Below are 12412 nucleotides of genomic sequence, written 5' to 3'. Positions count from 1 at the left end.
AGACTTTACACGCGAGACGAGGGCGAGTGCCCGGTGGGGCTGTCGTGGCGCCGCGTGCCCCTCTCTTCCCACACAAACCGAGGCCACCGGTCTCGCGTGACAGACACCTCCACTGCGCCTGAACTCGGGCAGCGGCCTTCGTGACATCCTGAGACTGTGAGGTCCAAAGAGATGTTAACTCCCTCGCCTGCGATACAGGAGGTGGTGGGTTCGATCCCCACCATGATGCCTGATGTATATTTGAAGTTTGCGTGTCTCTTTCTCCCCGGGGTCGCGTGGATTTTTCTTCGGGTTCTCCCACTGCTCCCTCCACATTTAGAAACATGCGTTAAGAATATTTGGCTGGGATAGATTTGCACGTGATAAGCCACTTCGTTGACCTATCATTTGTAGCCAGGTCGCTTTTGAAAAAGAGCCAATTGCCCTGGGCCTTACCTGGTAAAATATCAATAGTTGAGTTTAATCTGAGACCACAAGACCCTGAAACAACGCGATTCTGAGACCAAGAGGCCCTGTGGCCACAGGACCATGAGACCACGAGACAAAGAGACACGAAGACCCAGAGGCCCTCGAAATCCTGAGACACCAAGACCACGACACCACGAGGCCCCACGTTTGAAGTTAAGCGCGGGGCCTTGTGGGAGCCGGTCCCTTCGCCTCGTTTTACTTTGCATTCACATGTGGGGGGCGGGGCGGTGAGTGGGGGGAGGGCGCAACCAGCAACGCCTCCCGTAGCCGACGAATTTTGGGTATGAGGCGGAGTGGTGGAGTGATGGTGGTGGTGGAGGGCGGGAGTTGAGTGGTGGGAGAAGGAGGGGGGATTGGTTGGTGGGGGGTTGAGAGAGGGGGCGTGGAGAGAGTATGGGGGGGGGGTAGCGGCCGAAGCTGGTTGTAATTACAGGGCGCTTATGCGGCCGGGCCAGGCGGCGCGCGCCATCCATCACGCCGCTGTCAAAACAAGAGCGCGCCGGGACGGGCGCCCAGCGGGGCCCGAGCACAGAAGGCCCCACCCCACCCCCCCTCCATCGGCCGCGGGGAAAACCCGGCACGGACCTCGCCCTGAAACTGCGACGTAGTTCGAAAACACCACTCGTGCCTGTAGGATTAGAGGATTAGGGTCAGTGCTAGGTGTTTGGGTTACGGCTAAGGTCAGGTCGGTGGTGTTTGAGTTGCGGCTAGGGTTTGGTAGGGTTAGGCTCAGAGGTAGGGTTAGGGTCAGAGGTGGGGTTAGGGTCAGAGGTAGGGTTAGGGTCAGAGGTAGGGTGAGGGTCAGAGGTAGGGTTAGGGTCAGAGGTGGGGTTAGGGTCAGAGGTAGGGTTAGGGTCAGAGGTGGGGTTAGGGTCAGAGGTAGGGTTATGGTCAGGGGTAGAGTCAAAGGTCGGGTTAGGGTCAGGGGTAGGGTCAGAGGTAGGTTAGGGTCAAGGGTAGGGTCAGAGGTAGGGTTAGGGTCAGGGTTAAGGTCAGAGGTAGGGTCAGGGGTAGGGTCAGAGGTAGGGTTAAGGTCAGGGTTAGGGTCAGAGCTAGGGTCAGGGTTAGGGTCAGATGTGGGGTTATGGTCAGTCGTAGGCTTAGGCCTAGGGTCATGGGAAGAGTTTTTACTCGGGCTAAAGTTTGAGGTCAAATATGTGGCAGGGTCAGGGCAGGGTTAGGGTCGGTGGTAATGTTATGGTTAGAGTCAGGGTAAGGGTCAGTGGTCTTATTATACATAGGGTAAGTGGCAGCGTTATGTTGAAAATGAGGGTTGTAGTCAGGGGTAGGGTTTTCGTCATGGTTAGATCAGTGGTAGGGTTATGGTTAGAGTCAATGGTGGGGTGAGGTCTGTAGGGCAGCCTCTTCGTGAATATTCTCTCTCAGCAACAGCGACCGCCGTCCAATGGAGCCGGAGTGGCGGGTGCTGGTGGTAATGGTGGGGGGAGTTTATCGTCAGCGCGTTTGGTTCTCGACTGATGAGCGCGTGGCGACACAGCCGATATGCGTGCGGGGGCCGGACAATTATGGCGAGTTCACCAGGCCGTGTCCACCACCACCACCATCACACGCCGAGCATCACCGCCACCGCGTCCTCGCTACCACCGCCACCGCACCTCAACGCGATTCAGGTCGGCACGGCTCACGCGTCTCGACGATTCATTCGCTCGCCAACATTTTAACGAAACGCGCGAATTAACAACGCTCTTCCCCCTCTTTCTCTCTCCAAACTCGTGCCGCGCACCTCGCCGAAGTAATTCTTAGGTTATCATTTCAACGTCCCTCGAGAGTTGCTCTTTATATATATGTTGTTGTTGCTGTTGTTGTTTTAATTTTGACGTTGACAAGTGCTTTGACACTCCGGAGTTGCCGGGGAAAGGAAAATTCGAAGCGCACGCGGACGAGAGGGAGACGAACGCCTGGACGGGCGCGTGGGTGACGCCACGAGGTGCGAGGGACCCCCCCCCCCCCGGTCCACCCCCCCCCCCCGGCGGCAAAGCAGCCACGGCGGTGGGGTCCCGCGTTTCAGTTCAATTTCTATTTAAGTTGAGAAAAATCCATCAGCAGACGTCTGTTTATCGGGGCGTTCAGCAGTGATAATGATAATGCTCGCTCGTGGATCGATTCCGCACGTCGTCAATCATCATCGCCGTGTGTGGTCGATAACGCGAGGGGCCGTGACTTAGTGAGAAAAGTAAAGTGCTGGGGGGGCGGGAATGGGCAAGGTTCGGCGTCGCGCTCGGCTCGGTGGTGTAGACCCACAGCGGCGTGGCGGCACAAGGAAGGAGCAGCGCGCCTCGTGGGCGCGTCCGGGAGAAGAGGCGACGTGGGCGAGGTGGATCATTGCCTCGTGAGACCGTGGGAGAAGCCCCCCCCCCCCCCCGCTTGGGGAGACCGACGTTCAGCAAGGGAGAGTTCGTGATCTCACCGCGAGGACAACGCTCGTTGATGTTCTGTGGACCGAGCCGCTCGTCTCCGCGGCACGACATTTGTTGGGAACGAACACCAAATGGCTCAAAACGTCCAGCAGAAGCGCTCTGATGCCGTGGCCCTGGCCGTGATGTCGATGCCCTGTGAACCGGAGCCGGCTGGGTCCGAAATTCTGTCCACGCGCTCCACGCATACGGAGGGGGGGGGGGTGGACCCGAGTGCGCAGACAGAGAATGCGGGCTCCGGAGGAGGGGTAGGGGGGGGGAGGACATGGTTGGCAAAGGACAAGGGGGTTACATGCGTCCCCTACAGCCAGAGAGAGACAGCACACGGGGAGCGGCCGCGACAAACGAGCACCCGACAGCACAAACACGAGGGGCTATCGGGGGGGGGGGGGACGTGAGTGACGCGACTGACAGTCGTGACACGGCCACGGTGACAGCCCCGCAGATAAAGAGGAACAAACGAGGATGGGGGGGGCGGTGGCGTGGAGGCTGACGGGACGAGACCGGGGTGGGAGGGGAGGGAGGTGTGCAGGGGGCAGGCGGGCGGGCAAGAGTGAGTGACGTTGCACGTCATCACCGAGTGACGCGTTGGATCTCTCCACAGGTGGAGCTGGAGGTGGAGCCCCCCCCCCAGCCCCCGGTGGAGGCGGTGGCGGCGTGCGCGTGGAGAGCGGCCAGATTCCGACATGCGCGCCTCGGGTGTTTTTTTCTCCCCCCCCCCCATCCCTAATTAATACCATTACTCCGAGACCCGCGGACTGCCCCGGCTCAGCTTTCAACTGTCAGAAACCGACTGTGACAACTTACAATTTGCACATAAATCCTGATTAAGAGCGAGAGTCAGATCTGAAGTCGTGAAAAAGATTCGAAAATCTGACAGACACATGACTTGGCTCCCACAATGCCAGCATTCACTCGGGCTGATCTGGCCGCAGATGCGGGAGGGGGTGGGATGGGTAAGGGGGGTGGGCGGTGCAGGGGATGAGGCTTGTGAACGGAAGTTGCAGAGGAAGGTTGGGCGGGTGGATGGGATGAGTGGAGGGAAGAGCTTGGACGGCGTCGGAGGGACGGGAGAGTTAAAACTCTGGGAGGGCTCGAGGATGGATTTTGATTTACAAAACACGGCGCACGTGGTGCTGCTGCTGCTGCTTCTGTGAGCCCAGGCGTCAGAGACCCCCTCGCCCGCACCGCATCGCGCTCTTAGCAGCTTCCACCAATCACGGCCGATCGGCCTTCGTCGCTGCCCAATAGGCGCGCGAGCTCGCCTCGAGCCCTGCCCCTGACCCCGAACTGGGCGAGATGAACCTCCGCGTGTGCGCGCAGCAGCACCCCGGCGAGCCGCGGATGGAGGCGGGCAGCAGCGGGTGACCCCCGTGGCTGCGGACACACGGCCCGGGGGGCAGGGGTTGGGGAGGGCAGCAGCTGACATGACCGGACCTCACATCGAGGGCTGCTATCTAGAGGATAAGCAACAGCGAGGGCAGGCCCTGGACAGCGTAGGGCAGCAGCTGCTTAACACGACAAGGTGGGGGGGGGGGCAGCGCGGGCAGCACGTGATGCTCACCCCCCCCCCCTCTGCCCCCCCCCCCGCCCAAGCTTACCTGCCTCGCGAGTGCACAATTCCCTTAATCTCAAGAGCCCGGATTTTTTTAAATTTAAGTCTCGCAGATAAAAGTGTGATGGATATTGAGCAGGCAATTATGGCTTGAGTAATGTCTCTCCCGGCCGCGCAGACGCGGCGCTATCTCTATGCGGCGAGGGCGACAGCGTGATGTCCTGATTAATGGAGTAAGTAATTTAGGAATGCTGGCGAGGGTGATGCATTGAATGGCTCTGGTGATATATTGACTGATTGCCTGCCTCGCCCGCGCCCCGCCACTATCCGTCCTTTTTTGTGAAAAATGACAACATTCCATTAGACGGGAGACAGACAGCGGTAGCGGAGTGGGTAGAGGGGAGGGGGCCGGGCCGAGCTCGGAGGCTGCGATGCCTCCCATCCATCACGCCCAGGGGGGGGGGGCGGCAGCAATTCGCTCGGGGTTCGCGACAGCTGCGGCTACCCCCCCCCCCGTAGCAGCACGCGACAGTGGACAGAGAGAAGGGAAGAGACCCACAGAGATGACCCCCCCCCGCCCCCCAAAGAGACACGCATACGGACAGTGAGACGCAAAGAGAAAAGGGGACCCACGGCCAGAGAGGAGACAGACCCTCATTGATAGACGCAGATAACGAGGGAGACGTACGTACAGACAAAGACAGAGAGGGGGGGTCACTATATAGTGCAGATATCGAGAACTTGCAGCCGTTGAAACCGCACCTGGGCTCACGGGGCAAATGATCCCTCGGCTCCTCCGACGCAACAACATTGACATTGGACAGGGGACTCCATTTCATACCTTGCACCGAGGTCCATCCCACCCACGCTAGGCCCCTGAGGGGAGACGCACAGAGATACACAGACTCACAGAGCGCCATGCACATGCACACACACACAGAACCACAGCCACGCAGAGAGAGAGAGACACACCGAGTGAAAGGGGCCCACAGTGCCCAGGCAACAACAGAGAGACACCCACACAGAGAGGAGGGAGACCCACCAAGAATGACAGGGACGGTGGAACACGCACATAGATTTCCCCTATAGCCTTAGACTGTTGGGGCAAATGCTGTGAGCGAGCACCTATGAAGGCCGTCACGGCACACGGTGGGGGGGTCTGGGGGGGGGGGTCCAGCGTCATGCCCGACCGCCTTTGTCTCCCCAATGGCGATGTTTACAGACCACACCAGGTACTCATTTGAGTCGACCGAGGGAAGACAACCGTCATTGGTGTCGGTGGCCGTGAGTGGGAATCGAACTCGGCTAGGCGGTTTCCTAGCGCGGCGTGCTCCCCGCTACACCTCCGCCCCCCACGCCCAGAGGCGAGACCCACGTGGAGAGCGAGAGCCCCCCAACCCACCCCACGTGGCCGACTCTCTCTGCTGCCTGCGCGTCTTCTGGGGCCGCGTGCTCCTTGCGGAGCCTCCCTCGTCATCGTCCGGGAGACAAGAGAGAGAGAGGAGACAGTAGAGAGAGAGGAGAGACAGGAGAGAGAGACAGGAGACGGGAGAGAGAGAGAGGCGCGAGGGTGCAGCACCAACACGAGCCGCGCGCCACGCGGCGTCAGCCCCATGACGCGTTCGGCCGTTGCCGCGCGGCAGGTGACATCGGATCCCGCTCGGGCTCTCGACAAAAGAAAAGGAGTTGACGTGAACCTCCCAGAATACGGCTCCGGTATATACTTCACTCCCCGCCCCCCAACACCACCACCACCACCGCCCTTCCCCCCACACAATCCCCCCCTCCGCCCATTCTGCCACGGCAGTGTTGAATATCAACGTATCAACGCACATTCATCAATAACACCCTCATATTATCACCATGCTATGTTCGTCAAATAAAAAGGTTTGCTGGCTGGGCTGGCTGCTGGCAGGTGTGCGGTGGTGACGTTGGCGCGCGCACCTACGTGATGACGTCACCCGAATCCGACAGCCTTGAGCCCGGATCGTCTGTCCTGTCATCACGCCCCCCCCCCATCCCACCCACCCTCCAACTATATATATTATAGGCGACGTTTCAGGTAATGGTCCTTCTTCAGAGCACATACATAGAGATGCCGGAGAGGTTACAGTCAAGACGTTTATCACGTGGGGTTGCGGCAGAATGCGGGAGGTGCACTGTGGGCTTTGTAGCAGGTACTGTACTGATGGATGATATGTTGTTGCTGTAAATTGTTTAACAATAGACAATACAGCTCTCAACAATAGACAAATGACGGTAAAACAACGAACAAATACTGTCAAGGTAGACACATTAAATAATAGAGCGGGAACAGTACAGCAGAAGAGCAAAAATCAATAAACCCAAGACAGAAGACAATAAACAATCAATCAATAACTATGAATAAATATCTGTAACCAGTGAACACGCCATATACAATACAAAACTATACATTATATATTTTACAACATCCACAAAAACTATTAACAATACATTCTAAACTACAACGTAAACAAACTACAATAATAATATTCAATAATAAACCAACCCGAAACCGACATCGGCGGTGAGCGGTGGTGCAGTGGTTGGGGCACTCAGCTGACACGAACCGAGACATCAGATTTCGATTCCCAGATACGGCGGCTAACATCAGTGGCGCGTGATATCTGAACCGGTCCTGGGTGCCCAACGAAGACAACGATCCCCCGTATATCCTTAACAGACTGTTGGGGCAAGTGCTGTTAGCGAGCAGCACCTGTGAAGGCCGGCACGGCACACGAGGGGGTCGCCTCCCCACGACACCCGGCCTCATTTGTCCCGCGAGTGACGATGTTTACGCATCGCACCGGACACAGTATTAATTTGAGGCTGAGTTGACCTAGGGGAGGCGCAGGACTGATTCAAGTCACCGGTGTTGGTAGCAGTGAGCGGGAATCGAACTCGGGTGGCCGGGTTGGGAGCGCAGCGCGCAAACCGGTCCACCACCGATTAAGCGGAGGCCTCCATCCACCGGTGGATTGACAACGGGTCGGACGAGACAAATATCAAATAAAAATCGGACATCAATCGGACTAGACACGGCAGGCGATGAACTGTAAACCGACAGCAATGAACAACCGCGGCACCTGGCGCGCTCTCCGTGACACCCATTGAGACAGACGACGCATTTCATTTAACTGCCAGGTAAGAACAGAGAACCCCTCCATTGAGTAAGCGAGTCTCTTCTTTTTATAATTACACGCTTTTATTTAACTCACTCTGTCTGTTGTTGTTGTCGTTGTTGTATCCTCAAATCTTGTAACTCAATTTTAACCCACTTCCCAATGTGGCATCGACTGCAAACTTGGAATACTTATGTCATACTGATGACAATACCATATTCTATCATAAAAAATGTTTTAACTATCTTTTTACACGCTTTCTATGAATTCACTCTGTCGTTGTTGTCGTATCCTCAATTCTTGTAACTCAATTTGAACCCACTTCCCAATGTGGTATCGACTGCAAACTTGGTATACTTATGTCATACTGATGACAATACAATATTATATCCTAAAAAAGATAAAACATATTTTAAAACATTCTTTTTTAAATGTTATGTTTAGGCTTGGGCCTAATTGTCCACGGTAAACTCACGTTGGCTGTAATTGGCAAGCTTCGGGGCCACTTCCTGGAGTCGTGGAGTTCTTCCATTACTAGCGCGGTACATTTCATTAAAGCGTGTTTAAAAAAAAGGTTTTTTTTTTTAAATATTACTTATTCCGGAGTGAGATGTCGATTCAAAATAAACACGTCAAGTTTTTCTTGTCGTTGTTGTTGGGGTTTTTTTTTCCGTCGAAATGTTGGAAATTTAATCAGTGTAAAACAATGAGTGAAGTTCCACATGCCCGGAATTTTGTTTTAAATTGCTGTGCGTGCTTGTGCACGAGTTGCCAACTCGCCGAATGTTGCGAAGATTTCGCGCGTTAATCCGAACCGGCAGGGCTGTAACTGCGTTGCTGAACACAAAGTACAGCAAGATGAAAAAACAAAGTCGAGAGGAAGGTCGCTCCAATAACAGTTGGGGGATGTACAATCAATTGATGAATCAATCAAAATCGATTATGTTCGTGCGTGTGGGAATCGATGTTTGTCGATTCGTGTACGTTTCACGAATGTAATTGATGCACGTCATTTGACGAGCCCCACCTTTCACCAGCAATGTTACCAATTTTTTTTTAATAATCGATTATTGAGTCGAATAATCATTCTAACGTATCTAAACACAGTCCCTCCGACTCGATGCTCAAGATTCCCCAGCACTTAGCCATAACGGGGAGTCACTCAATCCTCTCTCGGCCTCCACAAGGAACGAACCCCATTGCTCCCACCCCCCCCCCCCCTTAAAAAACCCAAAACCCCTCCATCTCCTCCCAACTTCCCCTTCCAGACCTCGCGGCCTCTTGGCACGAGGATCCGAGCTTTGCATGTTTGCCAACTGTGCAACCCCGCCCCCCCCTTCTCCACCCCCCGCCCCGCCCCGCCCCCCCGAGAGGCGAGTTTGAGCCCCATGCCGGGATTGATGAGAACGCCTCGAGTCCTTTAGTAGTTGCAGCTGAGCTGCCCCGCGCACGCGTGGAGCCAATGCGAGTTGTGATGCAGTCACAATCGTGCGCGGGGGCGCGAGGGATTAACACTCTGGGTCAACGATAAAGGGCAAATACGAAGGCGCAGCGCTGCAATTACCTACTCACGACACTGCCGATGGAATGGCCTCCGCTAGAAGGGGCTCAAGACAGCCCCTCCAGATGATATTTTTGGCCTACTCTTCCGCACTGACGAGGCGTTTTGGAAAGAGGTGAGGAGTAGCCACATGTGGCCCCACCACACGTGACCTGCGGACGATGTAGCCATGTCTGCTTCTGAGTGGCAGCCACTGCCTCACCTGGACATCGAGCTGACTGGCGACACCTGGATTGCAAGTCCAGGGTGCTTCACCGTGGCACCACGGCATCATCCCCTTGAAAACTTTACCAAAGTGTCCACAAAAATAAAACTCCCTTCGCCGGCGGTCACACACGACACGATGGGAACTTCCGGAAACATTCCTGACCTCCCCCCCGCCTCCTCCTGCCGCCTCTTTATATAACACAAATGCAAAGATCCCCCGTGTAGCCTTTAACAAGACTGTTGGGGCAAGTGCTGTTGCTACAGGCAGCAACCCATTAATACCGGGTGGTTGGCCAGCACCACACACCCGGCCGCCTTTGTCTCCCCAGTCAGTGTTGACGTTAGCACACACCGAAGACGACAATCATCCGCCAGAGTCTTCACAGACTGTTGAGGCGAGTGCTGTTAGCAAAACCACAAGTTAAGCTCGGAACGACGCAAGAGATGTGGGTGGTTGACGATAGCCAACGTAGCCAACACCACTCCGGGCCGCCTTTGTCTCCCCAATGTTTACACACACACGCACCCCACACACACACATTCCACACACACTCGTTGCGAGGATGCAGATGTTACGGGCGCATTCCGTTACAGACATCGGCGCTTGGTCTGAACGTCCGCTCCAATTACTTTTTTTTAAAACACACACGTGGTCTAATGACTCCCAGTGATCTCGTCGACAATGAGCTGTGACAGCCATGTCATTACTCGTCCCCTGGCCTGCTTCGCCGTCCCACACAATAAAGTCCTCAAGCGTAGCGCCTAATGGCAAACAGATCACATTTTATTAGAGTCCACCCGCGCCTCCCCCCCCTTCGCCGCATCGAAACATCTATTTATACGTAATTACATCCAGGTGTCTTTTCTGGTGAAATATATCAAATGATTTTGTTGGCAGCGGGGATGAATAGTGCTGTCAGGGAGATTGATATTTATGGGCTGATGGTTAGATAAAGAATGTGGCTTGGTCAGCCCCCCCTCCCTCCACCCCCCCTCTGCCCATTAGCCCCTCCCCGCCTCCACCCCCCCCCTTCCGTCGAGGATGCTAACGAGTTCGCTCTGCCGCCACATTGCGACAGCCTGACGCGCGGCGGACTTCGCGCACAGTGTGCCGTCTAATAAAGACAAAGATCCCCCGTATAGCCTTCAACATACGGCTGGGGCCAAGTGCTGTTAGCGAGCTCCTATGAAGGCCGGCACAGCACACGAAACGGGGTGGGGTGGGTGGCCAGCACCACGCCCAGTCGCATTTATCTCCCCCAGTAGTGATGTTTACTACACGCCACATCAGGTATTCGTTTTTTACGACTGAGTCGACCTAGGGGAGGCCCAGAACTTGTTAAAATATTCGCCACTGTTTGTCGGTCTGTATGTTGAACTTCTTTCTCACCGCACGTATCCAACCGTGCTAATCGGAGGCGCCGGGATTGTAACACTATCACGCATACGGACACACACGTGCGTACACAAACACAAACGCACGTGCTACAGTAAGAAGTTAATTAAAATGATAATAGCCGTGTTTATTATTGTTAAAGACACTTGGCAACCAATACGTCATTTGTACGCCACTGGATGTCCGTCTCTCCCTCCAGCCAGCCAGCAAAACTTTGCTTTTTCTCAAATACGGCAGTATGGTATGATTACACACATGTGCATACACACATATACACACATAACACCCTCAGCATAGTTATTACAAAGATGCCACCGATTAGCATGACAATATAGACTGTCATCATAGACTGTCGTCATAGACTGTTCGGGGCAAGGGCTGTCGGCGAGAGTATCAAAAGTCTGCCACGGCGTACGAGTGGGGGTGGTGTGACCAGCGCCATGCTCGGCCGCCTTTGTTTCTCCAGGTTTAAGGCTGAGTCGACCTAGGAGTGTTGGCACACTGAGTTTTGTTCGCAACGCAACGACCTAAACAGACAACGCTCATGGTCACACCCTCGCGTAACAGGCCACCAAGCGGCGCTTGTACCAGGCTAGGTGCACGTTAAAACCCCTGACACTTGTATGCAAGAGGTTTCAGTGCTTCTCGACAGCGGAAACAGATCACCCCCCCCCGCGTCCTCCCCTTGTCCCCTCCACAATTCCACACCGCCTTCACCCCTGCCCCATGTATCTCCGCGTTGTTTTGTCTCTCTAAAACAAAAAAACACGGACCCCTTAAAGTGGTGCCGTGTGCCATCACGAAAATAAATCAACTATCGTGGCCGCTCCAGAGGAGGAGTCCATCTCCTCTTCCGTGCGAGTTCCAGCGCCCGGGTTCCCATCCCAGCTACGCCAGAAGCCACCAACCTCCTCCTCATACCCCCCCCCACCCCGATCAGCCCCCCCACCGACCCGCTTCACCCCCCACAACCCCCCCAAACACCCCCCCCCTTCTCAACAAACTGGCACTCGCCACCCGTCCGTCCACCAACTCCCCCTCGGTCCCCACATCCCCTCTCACCCCCGCCCCCAACCCTCACAGCCCCCCCCCTCCTCCGACCGAGACAGCCACCCCTTCTCCAGTGAGGGATCTATTCGCCCAGCCCTTGCGCCGAACTCCACAGGCATTCAATTTGGAAGCTATCATCTTGCAGCGGCGATGGAATGAACAGTCATATTGCCGTAATACTCTGATTATCAATCATCCTGACAGCCGCCTGGCTCGCGCGCCCGCCCGCCTGCCCGCCCCGCCCCGCCGGCCTCCCTGTCACGAGGCTACATTAAACAGGCGAGAGATGAAAAGCAGAGGCCCCGTGCTCAGGCCGTGGGGGAAAGGAGTGGCGGGTATGGTGGAGGCGGGCGGGGGGGGTATTTTGAACGGGGTTCCAAGCCGAGCCAAGGTCTGGCTCTCGCTCCGCCTCTCAACCTCGCTCTTGTGTGGGGTGGTGTTTTTTTGTTTAAATCCACGACTCCGATTGCCTCGTCCTGTCCGCCCTCCTTCGCATCCCCTCTCACGGTGCCTCGGAGTGTGGACGGACGGCGAGCAACCACGGATCCTGGGGCCACACCTCGACTCTCTTCCGCCCGGCTCTCCACGCTGTCTCTG

The sequence above is a fragment of the Lampetra fluviatilis genome, chromosome 9 (assembly GCF_964198595.1).
Source record: "Lampetra fluviatilis chromosome 9, kcLamFluv1.1, whole genome shotgun sequence".
Classification (NCBI taxonomy): Eukaryota; Metazoa; Chordata; class Hyperoartia; order Petromyzontiformes; family Petromyzontidae; genus Lampetra; species Lampetra fluviatilis.
Note: the sequence above shows the minus strand (reverse complement) of the source record.